Source organism: Oryzias latipes, chromosome 24 (genome assembly GCF_053564925.1).
Source record: "Oryzias latipes strain Hd-rR chromosome 24, Olatipes_Hd-rR_3.1".
Lineage (NCBI taxonomy): Eukaryota > Metazoa > Chordata > Actinopteri > Beloniformes > Adrianichthyidae > Oryzias > Oryzias latipes.
The window spans coordinates 6,701,764-6,716,089 of NC_136260.1; the positions used below are offsets into that span (position 1 = coordinate 6,701,764).

A 14,326-nucleotide genomic window follows, 5' to 3' on the forward strand; every position below is an offset into this window, starting at 1 on the left:
ATACATAACAAAAAAGTGAAACAACTGAAAATATGTCATATTGTAGATTCTTCAAAGTAGCCACCTTTTGCTTTGATTAGTGCAATATATAATTCCACATGTGTTAATTAATAGTTTATATGCCTTCAGTGTGAATCTACAATTTTTATAGTCATGAAAATAAAGAAAACTCTTTGAATGAGAAGGTGTGTCCAAACTTTTGGACTGTACTGCATATATGTATATATATAAACGCCCCTCTCACCCTCCTCTGTGGGTGGTTTCTCCTCCAAGCTCGGGTCCTCTACCAGAGGCCTGGGAGCTTGAGGGTCCTGCGCAGTATCTTAGCTGTTCCTAGCACTGCGCTTTTCTGGACTGAGAGGTCTGAGGTCTTTCCAGGTATCTGTTGTAGCCACTCCTCCAGCTTGGGGGTTACTGCCCCGAGTGCTCCAATTACCACAGGCACCACTGTCACCTTCACTTTCCAGGCTTTCTCCAGTTCTTCTCTGAGTCCCTGGTATTTCTCCAGTTTCTCATGTTCCTTCTTCCTGATGTTCCCATTGCTTGGTACTGCCACATCCACCACAACGGCTTTCCTCTGTTCTTTATCCACCACTACAATGTCTGGTTGGTTCTCCATTACTATCATATCAGTCTGGATCTGGAAGTCCCACAGGATCTTTGCCCTCTCATTCTCTACCACCTTCGGAGGTGTTTCCCATTTTGATCTTGGGGTTTCCAGTCCATATTCTGCACACATGTTCCTGTATATTATTCCAGCCACTTGATTGTGGCGCTCCATTTATGCTTTCCCTTCCAGCATCTTAAACCCTGCAGTTATGTGCTGGATTGTTTCAGGCACCTCTTTGCACAGCCTACACCTTGGGTCTTGTCTGGTGTGGTAGATCTACACCTTGGATCTTGTCTGGTGTGGTAGATCTACACCTTGGGTCTTGTCAGGTGTGGTAGATCTGAGCCTCTATTGCTCTGGTGCTCAGGGCTTGTTCCTGAGCTGCCAGGATGAGCGCTTCGGGGCTGTCCTGTAGGCCAGCCCTTTCTAGCCGTTGGTAGGACTTCTTGATATCAGCCACTTCAGTTATGGTCCGGTGGTACATCCCATGCAGGGGTTTGTCCTCCCATGAGGATCTGTCCTCCAGCACTTTATCCTCTGCTCTCCATTGCCTGAGACATTCACTGAGCACACTGTCAGTTGGGGCCTTGAGCTTGATGTATTCATGCATCTTGGATGTTTCATCCTGGATCAATTTCCAATGCCTAAGGACCCTCACTGAGTGATGCTAATTGCTCACCATTGTTATGTTAATTGCCCAATTTCCATTGCCATTAAATTGTTCGTTCCACCCCTGAGAATCGAACGTGACATTCCTGCACCTTTCCAACTGAGCTACCCAGCCGCGCGCTCTCTTTCTCTCTCTCTCTCTCTCTCTCTCTCTCTCTTTGTGTGTGTGTGTTTTGGTCCTTTTATCAAGGCTAATTTACACTGGTTTACCTGTGGTGTGTCTGTGTGTCTCCATCGCATTTCCATTTTGTTGTGTTGACAGAACCCGGAAAAAAAAAAAAACGTTCATTGATCAATCATAATATTTACATCGCCCCCGTCATGTCCACGTTCCACATCCCCCCTCCGCACCGCTATACAAGCTTTACGCAGGAGTTCTTTACGCATCAGTTTTGTGGTAAAAACCTCTCTTCCGGGATCCAGGGGGGAGAGGGGACGGCCTGGAGATGCAACAGACTTAATGTAAATGAACTGATGGTCATGAGACGGACTCAACAGAAATGGACAGACCAGTGTAAATTCGGAGTTAGTTGCCCTTTGTCTGTCACACCAGTTTCAGGTAAATCATGATCCACGGGTTTCTTAACCTTTCAGATCATTGCCTTCAGTCTATTTCAGAGTGTGGTTTTCAGTTCATCTTTGTCAGGTCATTTCCTCTTTTCTGCTTATTGACTATTTTTCTGTCACCATGTCTGGTCTCCTGCATGTTGGGTTCTTCACCACCAGTTCATGACAGAATGAGGTGCAGGACTTTCCTCAATTTACTGTATGTCAAATCAAGATTTCAGCAAACATTTTTTAAAAAGTCATTCCATAAAGATAAAGCTGATTCTTGCAAATTCCAGAAGTTCATTTCAGTTCTTGTGACCCTTTGGTTTGTTTTTACAAAATAACATCCTTATGTTCTCCTCTTCAGGCAGCATTCAAATGCATTTTCAAAAATGCTAAAAACGTTGTATGACCATAAGGGGAGTCGTCATTTTTAGCGTTAACATTAACATTTTGAATCCTTCATGACATCACACATTTTGATAAGAAAAAAAAATATTGGAGCTATTTCTCTGCCCTTGACCCTTACAACCAATATGTGCTTTAAATATATAATATGCTTTAAAGATGATCTGCATAAAGTAGAATGTTGAAATTATTTCATTTTAGAATGTGAATCAGACTTTTTCTTTCCCTGCTGTGCTGTTACTGTGAAGAGGTAAATATTGCAAACTGAAATTACTTCGACGGAAATTGCCTTTTATGTGGACTATTTGTGAAGCAGTGCAGAACATTTTTAGTCAAATTAAGTCCTCAATAGTGTGTTTCAGCCCTAAATGTACAGAAATGTTTGAATGTTTTTGACGAACTAAGATTTTTGTTATTTTGTCAAACAGTTTCTTTTTTTTTCAGAAAAACATATTTGTTGCCAAAATATTTTCCAATCTATTTATCTTGCTTCTCATGATCCAGGAACAGTAATGGTGATGCTGTTTCTGGTTGATTGAGGCAGTGCAGCTGCAAAAAACGCAGTCAACTTAAACCTGAAGCAGTTAGACGATGACTAATGAAGGAACTTGCACATTTGTTAAATGTCATCATTTTATCCTGGGGCCAAACAGGAGAGATCTGCTCTTTGGCGCTGCTCATTTAGCTAATTACGCATAGTTCTGTAAGAAACATTTAGTTTTTGGAGATATTTGCTGTTGAAATATTTGTCACAAGAGCTTTTCATTGATGGCTCCTTCAAAAAGGAATTTTTGGCAGGATTGATGACAGAACTCTGTTTACAGTCCCACTCCGATAATCTTTCAACTATTGTCAAGGCGTTCCCAATGGTCTTCTAATTATGATTTTGCTGCTTTTAGCCAAAATCAAAAAACCTGTGTTGTTTTCTTGGACATAGTTTCTGCATAGCAGCAGGAGTTCATTAGAAATTCCCCTCATAGTTGTGGGTGGGACTGTTAATACAAATGAGCGCACCTGACTTCAAGCCACCCATAACTGAGAGTTCTCTGTTTACAGCCCCTTACACCCCCAACCTAACATTAGCAGTGCAACAAATAAGGCAAATATATGGCAATATCAAATCTATCCAGCCGTACAGTTTAGATCCATTTCCAGCTCAGACAAGGAAATAAAGACGTTCATCATGAAAATAGACGTCCATCTATTTGTCTGAAAGTGGATGCATAGGAATGGAGCAGAGCAGGGAGCTTGTGGCCTGCCAGACATATTTTCTACAGCACAAATGCAAACTTTTTGCTCCTGATTCACAGTGGTTTAAATAAGAAAAAAAATTCAGAAGTGAACGACCCTGGGTGTATTTCGGGCAGGCAACTCGAGCAGTGCGTGTACCTGGTTACTCCTCCCTGCGGGCGAGCATTCTGATCAACTCACCTGTTCTGCGTCCTCCTTAAATCCCAGGTGTTGCGTCCTATCCCTTTTCTTCCATTTCCGTGAGCTCTGCGTTCGTCACCCCACCCTCCTCCCCGGCTTCCACCTATGAGGTCCGTTAGGGGTAGTTTAATACCCAAAGTTTTCTATGGAGATCTTTGTTTTACGTATCTGAAATTAACCTTATGCCAAACTGAAAGTAATATGGAATAAATCTTCTTTACTGCATGAGTTGTCTGACTGAAATGCTATTATGAGCTTAATTTTCTTCATATTTGTTTTCCATTATCAGAAAAATGCCACGAGAACATGAAAATACAAATACAATACAGAAAAATACAATTTTCATCAGAGTGGATCTCTAAAGCCTCAGTTACATGTACACCTGTATGGATGCCACATGTTTTTGGGTTGTCTGGGCACTTAAAGGGCCTTAAACAGGAGTTTATCATCTTAAAGGGAATAATAATAATACAAATAAATGATACTTTATTCATCCCAAAATGGGGAAATTCTTCTCCGCATTTTGACCCATCCCCTGGGAGCAGCGGTGATCTGCAGACTAGCCGCGCTCGGGGGGCGAATACAGATGTTTCTTGCTGCCACATTAGGGGATGTAATGAAAAAGGAACGTACCATTGTTGAGCTTGTAAGTGTAATTTTAAGTATTTGTAAGGATTAATAAATGATCAATTACATGCACTTTTGACGTACGAATGATGCTGTCGTATGGTGCCCTTAAACCACCCTTAGGTCATTAATAAGGTACTGGTCCCTTACTGACCACACGCGTATGGGGTGTGCAGGTGATACCTAAGTGCCCATAGGATGCCCACACAAACTACGCTCTGATTGTTGTGTATAAATACTTTTGCTCCACCGGCTCACAGATCCCCGTACGGCAGGCCCCGAATACATTTACCCATTTTTCATCCACGAACACCTTAAGGGCCATCTAGCCTTAAGGGCCGTTGTAACTAAGGCTTTAGATTAGATTCGTCTTTTGGTGTGGATGAGATGCTACTCTGCTTTTGAAAAATGTTTTCTTTTGATTGAGGTTGAAGTTCCCTATGTGTGCAATTTGAAGAAGACAGCTCATGTGACACCTGTGGAGGCAGTGTCAAGATCCCGCAAAACAGTGGTATGCCAAGATGAATGAGAGATGACTATTTTTTTGGCAAATACTATTTAGAGCAAACCCTTAACATGTAAGTTAGAGATGACCACATGTTGCAGTCTAACTCATTAACATACCGGGTCATTAATGTTGTGTCTACAAGAGAAAATCAACTCTACTCAGTGTTTTCCAATATAGCAGTTAAACTATTTATATCAAAGGAAAATGAGTTTTCAATTCCCATGCTTCAGTTGAAGTGTTGTAATTTCAGAGATTTTATTTTTTTCCAATAACAAAATTCATTGTAAGATGGAGGTGATGGTTTATCAGGTGGAACTGAACATTTCAGCGTTTTATAACCTTCACAAAAAAGACACCAAAGGAGAAAATCAATCCAAACGTGAAAGATGCAGAGAAAAAAAAGGGCCCCCATCCTACGATAGTTATTACATTCTCATCTTCCTCCATCCGTCATCTTTGCTTTATTCTCTCTCACTGTCTGAGTTTATTTCTGTCAGTGCAGAGGTGGAGTCATTGCTTGGTTAATGATGCTTCTCCTCTGACTGACCTCGCTCGCTGCTTGCTGAAGGACCAGACGATGTGTCGACACATCTGTCCGTCCAGAGCAGTCAGATAAATGCCTCCCAGGCCTTTGTACACACTAACTATTTCAAGGCTGACGAAGGTTCCTTTCCCCAAAATAAAATCCAAACAAAACGTAGTTGTTTAGAAAATTACAGTAAATGTTGTGCACGCTTAATGACGTTGTAAAAAATTTCAGGTCAGTGATTTAAGAGCCATGTTGTAATACAAAAAGCTGACGCAAACACTTTTTACTTAAAAGCTTTGTACACTGCTAGGCTACCGTCTTGATTGGCATGCTTGATCTCGTGGAATCTTTGGAAACACAGCCTTGGTCTTCAGCTCTGCCTCCTTAGTTTGTGTTTCCTCTATATGGAAAAAAAGCATAGATATAATCAAATAATGGTAAATGGTAAAGGGGCCTGTACTTATATAGCCCTTTTCTACCTACAAGGCCCAAAGCGCTTTACAGTCACAGTCCCATTCACACACTCACACACACGTTCACACACTGGTGGCGGCTCCGCTGCCATACACTGGCGCCAACCTACCACCAGAGGCAAGGTGGGAATCAGTGTCTCGCCGAAGGACACTTCGACACATGGGTGTGCAAGGCGGGAATTGAACCTCATGGGTCGACCCCCCTACCTACCACGGCCGCCCTGTGATATGGTGTGAAGGTAAACATGCCAGTGGCTCTTACAGAAAATTTACTTCTTACTGTGTTCCAAGGGTCTAAAATGATCACAAAGAGATAAACATTCTTTTTTTGGTTTTTGTTTCCAAACGTCTATCTGTTTAATCCTAAATTGTGATTGTTTTCCTGAATTTCTCTTCCTTTTGCATCTTATAATTTCCAAAAAGATATTTTGAAGAGTAGACATGCAAGTTTAGACCAGAGAGTGCCAAGACAACACTGTGACTCTTCCCTCGTGTTCTTGAATGTAACTTTTGGACCATTTTTATTGTTAATAATAAAAACAATGAAGCCATAAAGTAGTCTACAAATGTTAATGATGTAATAGACATCAAAGACAGATGATTGGCTTTATTGCTTTCACTGGTGTGCTATTGTCTTATAAAAAATCTATATCTACATAAAAAAACTCCCACCCACGCTAGTACACGTATTTAATTTCTCACAAAATTTGTGTTTCATGCTTGTTATTTCTCTGGCCATGATTGTAGGGTAGCCCTGGTTGAGTCTGTATAAAGAAGATCAGATAATTATCAAATTTACACAGTACAGATGAATTAACAACTTTTAGGTTTTTTTTTTTTTTTTTAAACATGGGGCATTCAGGGCTCTAGACCGGAGGTTTGCAAACTTCAACACTTTAAGAGCAATTCGGTTCCATTTCCCCTGGCAACAAGGCAGTAGAAGCCACAAAGTCTTATTTCCCCCTTTAGAAAATAACGACACTATTTTTTGGGGGTTTTTTTTAATTAACTTTTTTAACTTTAAATGAAACTTCTATAGTTACAGTATAAAAGGCTCATACTGTCCTCACATTAATATAAAGTAAACAGCTGTCTCCACTCCACTCGTGAAACAGCAGGTTTCCCTGTGGTGTGAGCAGTACCACGGACAGCGTCAAATGGGGTTGGTGTTCAGCACTGTCCAATTAACATTTGGGGTCTTTTTTCAAAAAACAGCAATCTGCTTCTTTCAAAATTCTGTCTCAACAGTTGCTTTGCGTGACAAAGCTGGCTGCCTCTGGATGGTGCTGCAGAAGTTCAAGGCAACTTTATTTGACTGATTAGAATAGTTTCTATTTAAATCTCTACTGTTGACTCCATGCCATCGGGGTATAACCTTGTTGATTTGGACCAAGTCTTTAATTCTTGTATAGATCAGGCCTCAGCATTAACAAAAAAAGTTGACAACATATTTGTTTTAATCTACTACTATCATCTAAGGCTACATTCACTGTTTATCATACACTGCTAGCTAAACTGATCAGAGCATTTACAAATACACTCACTTACAGGACCATATACCCTGGCCAATCAGAGGCAGGGTTTCATTTTTCACTATCATTGATTGGTTTAAACCACTGAATAGGTTTATTCCGTGTCTGTTGTTGAACAACCTGGAAGCGTTTTTAATCACACTAATGACCAAATTGGTGGCATATGCAATTTAGAAGACTTTTAAAAACACCATCCAAATCTGTTTTGCCCCATTCGGGGTCACGGAGGTGCCGGAGCCTATCCCGGCCACTCGTGGGCGAATGGAGGCTACACCTTAGGCAGGGGAATAGTTTGTCCCAGGGACACAATTACACACCCATGCACACTCGCATTTACACCTAGTGACAATATAGAGTAACCAGTTAACCTATGAGGCATGTTTTTAGACGGTGGGAGGAAGCCGGTGTCCCCCGAGAAAAGCCACGCACGCACGGGGAGAACATGCTAACTCCACACAGAAAGGTTCAGGTCCCCCAGCCGGGACTTGAAATTGCTGTGAGGCAAGAGCGCTAACCACTGCTCCACTGTGCAGCCCGTGCACGTATAAAAATGGAAAAAGAAAATGTAATATATTCTTTTTTAATATCAAAGCAGGATTTTTCTGCATGTTTAGTCCTTGAATGCAGCACACTGGGTAACATAACAGAGGGTTCTTTTTTTTCCCTACACAGTTCTGTTTTGCATGAACCAACACTGACACGGTCGAGTTATTGAGCATTTGTAACCTATTAAAAGGAGAGAAAGTACCTTCCTTTTTAACTCTTCAAAATAAAAGCCTGCCTGTCAACTTAAAAGCACAGCCTTTGCTCCTGTAAACTTGCCCATAATCCAGTGGGGTATTTTGTTTTTGGATTTTTGTATCTCACAGTTCATGTAAGGTTTATTGTAAGTTAATATTTCACTTTTTAATGTAACATTTTGTGGTTAAAATGTTTTTCCTGTCGATGGGAATGTGTGTGCCTACAACAGTTTGATGCTTGAAAGTCTGTCCAGACTAAATTTGGTAATTAATGTCCCTGCTTTAATATAAAGTGATTAAAAACCGGAAAGCTGCTTGTAATGCACGCTGGTGCTCTGCTCAGGATAATTAATGGGGTCACGGTCGAGCTGTAATTGCACTGAACACTTCCTCTGAAAAAATCACCTGCCATACGCTGACGTTATAGCCCTATATAAACAGAGTTCTGTTTCAAGCAGCAGAGAGGAAAATACTTGTCATAAAATGTACCGTTTCACATTCTGAGGCCACAGAACCAGTCAAACCTTAGTGTGTGAACATGGAATGCAGGAATGCTGTTTTGTGTCATTTTACCTCTGTGGCTTTCCATTTCCCTCCTCCACTGGGCTGAGACGGTGAGGCGGGGGCCTTGTCAGGGATGATAACAACTTTGTCCTCTGACGTGTCTAAAAACAGGACTGGAGGAAAAGTTCTTCATCCTCATGCATGTTATTAAGTCTAAACACTGAATTCAGTGGTGAGTTTTGGTCTTTGAGTTGTGGGTTAGTGGATTTTCTCCCATTAGACAGTCTGGTAGACTATAAGTGGCTTACTACATATGAAGAATAACTTTTTTTTTCCTTAAAACTAAAAGAATTATTTACAAGTTATTTCTGCAAATCTGAAGCAATCAAATGTCTTCTCTCTGTTGGATATTTCATCCTACATCAATTTAATATATCTTAATGGAAATTTAATGTAAAATGTTGCTACGGTTCAGCAGTTGTGTCACTAATGGATGACATTTAATTTGTTCTTGCTGTCATTTAGAAATCGGTTTAGGTGGTTCTGTCGGTGGGTTTTATTTGACAATAAATGATACAGGTAAGTTTGTTTATAGACTCTGTGAACGTGCTACTGTTTGTTCAGTCAATGTACTGTACAACTTTTTAATGACTTTTTCTGCATGAAAAACGTTCACTTTATTCAGTCTTGTTTACTTGTGCAAACAATGAGCCAATTTATAAAACCAAAACGTTAATCTGTTTCATTGACTGTATATGAGAACTGAACTGAGCATTCCCTCGCCCCTTCCGTTCCAGACAGGAAGTACCAGCTGGGTCCAAGAAGGCAAAATCCCACAGACGTCTATAGAAAAATAAACAGCTGTTACTCAGGCATGTTGGTCAGAATAACCCTTCTTATTCTGATACCTCTCTTAGTCAAGTCATAAACTGACCAATCAGATGCCTCTATAAGGTCTCACATTAACTTTCAAAATTGTTGACACATATTGGGTTTTCAAGTGGTAGGAAGATGGACTTCAAACAAGCTAATTCCTGATTGGCTACAATGGTTGCCATAGAAACGTTGACTCAGACCAATTTCAATATTGGTTCATTTTGAATGATCTGGTTCGCTGTCCTAAAATGGATCCAGGACATCTTTAGGTAAAACTTCAACCAGTGTGACTCAGAGTGAAATACCTGCTACTTAACAGTGAAGTTTTCCACATTCCTTGTTTTTCTTCAAGATAGTCAAGTAATCAAACAAATAAACTAGAATGAATGTCAAATCCATTCACATTTTAGTTTCCTAAAGTTCAGCCCACTGTTGTTTTTCCACACCTCTACTGCTTACTGTCGTTGTCTGGCTCCAATATGGCGTGTTTTTAGCCAAAATCAAACAAATCCGTCCTTAATGTTATCGCCTTTTACTCTTAATGTAAAGGTCATCCCAAACGAATGCTGCTCTAGCTTTCTGCTGTTTTTATTTACAGGTGTGCTGCACATCATACTTTTATCATTTAAAATTTTATTTTTATTCTATTTTTGAGACATTCGTATACTATTTAATTGGTTGATTGATTTTAAGGATTAGTGTTCAAGCAATGAAGAATGTAGACAGATTTTTCAAACCTATACCAGAAATGATGAAATGCGTAGATCATAAAATGTGACTTAAACCACATTTGCTTAATTAAAAACAGTGATCATTAACTAAAGTCAAGTAGAGCTTGATTTATTGCTTGAAAAGGAGTGGGGAAAAGCAATCTTATCTAATCCCGCCCCTTTTCATTTTATAGTTTTACATTTTTTGTAATTCAGTTCTGATCCAATAGATTCTTGTCAAGTTACAAAATCCAGTTCCTACTAATAAAAGATTATCTTCAGAAAACATTCATTCATGATTTCAGTAAATAGTAACGGTAACCATTATGTAACTTCATTGATTATCATCAGAATACATGATCACATTAAACTAGTAATTATTGCTACACATTCAGATCAAGTCAACAAAATCAATAGCTTATTGATTGTAATTTAAACATTTCAGTAATCATTATTGCACAATACACAATGTAATACTTATTGATTGTAATTAAAAGAGCTTTAATTATTTCACCACAGTCAAGTTCACACATGTATTTGGAATTATTCAAACACCTGTTGATCCTTAAATCCTCTTATCTTCATATCCTGAAATCAGAGTTTCTTTATACATTTTCTTGAATATTTGAATATCTGAACATTGTTTGAGCTCATTACTTAAACCGTTCCAAAGTTTAGTGCCACACACCGAAACACCGAAGCTTTTCTTTGTGGTGCTTATCAGTTTGATCTTGAAGTTCCTACATCCCCTCAGTTTGTAGCCTCCTTCATTTTCTAAGAACTGTGTTTGGATATTGAATGGTCACGATTTCCCACTGACTCTGTATAGAAGTTGTGCAGTGTAAAAATTCACAAGGTCATAAAGTTTTAAAAGTCTGTATTGATAAAATAAATTGTTTGTATGATCAAGATAGCTGGCTTTATGTACAATTCTGATGGCTCGATTTTGTAGTAAAAAGAGAGGATGTTGTGAACTCCTGTAATTATTCCCCTGAAATTCTATACAGTAGGTGAAATATGGTAGTATTAAAGAACAGTACAATAAATATCTACTTTTGTATTCTAATATATATTTAGATTCATCTATGATTAAAATACTTTTTGAGACTTTAGTTTGTATGAGTCTGATGTGCGGCTTCCAACTTAGTTTGTCATCAATAACAATCCCTAAGAATTTGATTTCTGTAACACTTTCAGCTGGCCATTATTATTTTAATTGAGAGCTTGGTATTGGTGTTGTAGTAACCAAAAAACATCACATTGGTTTTATCTAGGTTTAAAGATAATGTGTTGTAATCCATCCATAATTTTATTTTGTTTAACTCTGTATTCACCATATTGATAGGTTCCCTGTGATTGTCTGTAGAATAGAATATGTTCGTGTCATCAGCAAATAATAACTTTAGAAAGTTTTGAAATATTGAATATATAATCTATGTAAATATTGAATAGCAGGCCCAGAATTGATCCTTGTGGGACACCACAACTTGGCTTCTGATGTAAATTCATCTATCTTGACAAATTGTTCTCTTCCTGTTAAATAGCTTTTGACCCGATGTTGAGGCTTCCAGCTTCACTTCTTCATCCTATTTAGCTTCCAGTTCTCATTGCTGCTGTGCTGGGGCTGCCAGCCATCCTTGCTGCTGTCTGCCTTTTGGCCTCTTTTCCTTTTCATGTTGATTTTTTTTTGGGGGGATTTGGACCAAAGGTTTGCCTTTAGAATGAAGTAAGTCTGACCTGAGTTCATTCTGCTTGTAATTTGCGGAAAGCATTGTGGGATTGGATTTGTTTGGCCTTGCAGCTGGGTTTATGTGTGTGACCTTGTTTACAATGGTGGTCCTGAGATTTTGGGAGTCGCTTTGTCCCAGACGATGCTGCTTCCAGAAGATTTCTTTTTCAGTAAGGATTTGGAATAGTGTCCAGAAATTTCCAAGAAAAATTCCCCAGTGGGAAAGGTTTCCTGCTGTCTCCTAGGGGTGGGACTTTTGTCTTTGTTTATTCTTTTGCTTAAACCACCTCAAATCTCTTTCTGATGCATTCAATTGAAATTCTTGCTGTCCTCTCACAGACGGACCTGTTAGAGCATCGGGTTCATTTGTTATATTAAAAAAAACAGACCGTTAATTAAATCAGCAATTTTACATTCTCTGCCAGGGCCTTGGCTCCTAACACCGGGGCGTTGCTCAGACAATAGATGCACGGCTGCTGGTTTTGTTGCAGCCATGGATGGAGACTTAATGAATGTGTCCATATTGATATAAAATTAAACTGCCTGCCCATTAGTTTGGGAATCCATTTACACACTGATTGCTTTCGAGGCTTCGGCGGAGTCAATCTTCAATTTTCTTGGTAACTCAGAGTCCCGAGACGTGATCTAAAGCCCCTCCCCCTTCATGTGCTGCTGCTCGGCTGATATTATTGGACTTACGAGGATTAGGACGCCACTTCGCTTTTTTGCTGCACAAATCTGCGCCTGGGTTCACCGAAGGGGAGAAGCTGGAGTCTGTGTTGTGAGTCTGGGCGCTGAAGAGTGTGAATGGGAATTGTAATTCTCAACGTCGCCTCCCCCAGATCGTCTGACAGGCGGCAGACAGACAGAGCCTGCAGCGTGCATCCCAAACAAGAGCTCGCCAGAAAGAAAGAAAGAACTTCTATCAAACACTTTCACACACCATAAAGCTCTTCCTTTCTCCTCCTTGTACAACAATTTGCCCAGAGCCCCCCTCCCAACCCCTCTGAGATATCTGATTTCCATGCACACAATGAGCAATCCCCTCCATTGTGGGAAATATTGACTATAACAAATAAAAATGCTAATGCATCACTCCCAAAGCTGTTACTCAGCTGCATGTGCATGCACGGTGATCAAACTGACATCTCATGCTGATAATGTTGGGCTACAACACGGAATTATTCAAAAAGGGAAGAAGCCCAAACCAAATTCCTGATTTATAATAGCCGAAATAAGAATAGGAGGCTAACGCTGGAAGCTGAAGACTCATGTTGCAGAAAAATAAAGAATAATTAAAGTCACTTTGAATAAATTCAGAGCAAACATCTGCGAGATAAAATCTTCTGAAGCTACACGATGATAAAAAGGCAACTGGGCTGGCAGACTTCACAGGAAAAAGCGTCCTTCTTGCCGCCTGATCAACCTAATTACTGCCGATTATCTGCCGCAAATTGCTTGTTGTCAAATTGCAAAGTCCATAATCAAAACCAGCAGCACAACAGGTCATAATACTGTAGAAGCTGCCATGTGCTGCCTCTAAACCGCGCCCCCTTCAGAGGTCAAGTTAGTCCGTGCGCCGATAATATGAGGCCAGAACAGTCTCATAATTCAGAAATGCACACAGTCTGTGTCACAAATGCACACACTCCAATTCACAAATGTATTTTTATGCAAGCGTGCAATATAAATTTGGAAATGCACACTAAAGGTTTCACAAAGACACATTTTGTGTTTCACACATGCACTCTGAATGTTTCCTGGATGCACAATAAGTGTTTCATACACATGCACGCTGTTTCTCACAAATGTGCACACTTTGTTTCACAAAAACACAAAAATAATGTTTCAGAAATTCACAATAAATGTTTCAGACGTGCACAACAGATACTTTAAAAGCATAATTTTTAGGTACACTTTTAATGTGAAATCACAAATCATACACATAGCAGGATGTGCATTTATAAATCCCCTCTTATTTGTGAATCTCCCCACATTTGAGATAGAAATCCCTGCGGTCAATTTTGAGACTCTCATAACGCAGAAGTGTCATCATTGAATCTGTCAATCAAACTCTTCTGTTTGCTTTCAGCCAATCGAATGGCCCCTTAGATTTTCTGATGGTGGAACTGCTCAGCAGTTGAAGGCACACGGCAGGCATGGCGGAGAAGACTGCCGACGGGGATCAGTCTCAGCCCGGACGTATCGTATTTATGTGCTGTTGGGTTAAAACAACCTACAACATCAGAATAACAACATAAGGAAAGAAAGACGCCAGACAAAGGTACCTTTTATGAGGAGAGTGAACAGAGATCATACTCAGCATCAATTCATTTAGAGAATGCATCTATTATGACCAGACAGATTTTTTCGCTTCACTTTTTTTTAATTCTATAACGTCCATGTGTTTAACCTGAAATAGAAATTGTGG

The 14,326-nt window shown here is 39.8% G+C and overlaps 1 long non-coding RNA gene across 1 annotated transcript; it reads left to right on the plus strand.

Annotated features, from left to right (window-relative positions):
* The first annotated feature begins 355 nt into the window (after positions 1-355).
* On the plus strand, positions 356-1,601 carry LOC144990123 (uncharacterized). The gene is made up of 2 exons (XR_013654077.1): positions 356-875; positions 940-1,601. It is a non-coding gene; the product is annotated as an uncharacterized LOC144990123 (long non-coding RNA).
* Positions 1,602-14,326: the final 12,725 nt, after the last annotated feature.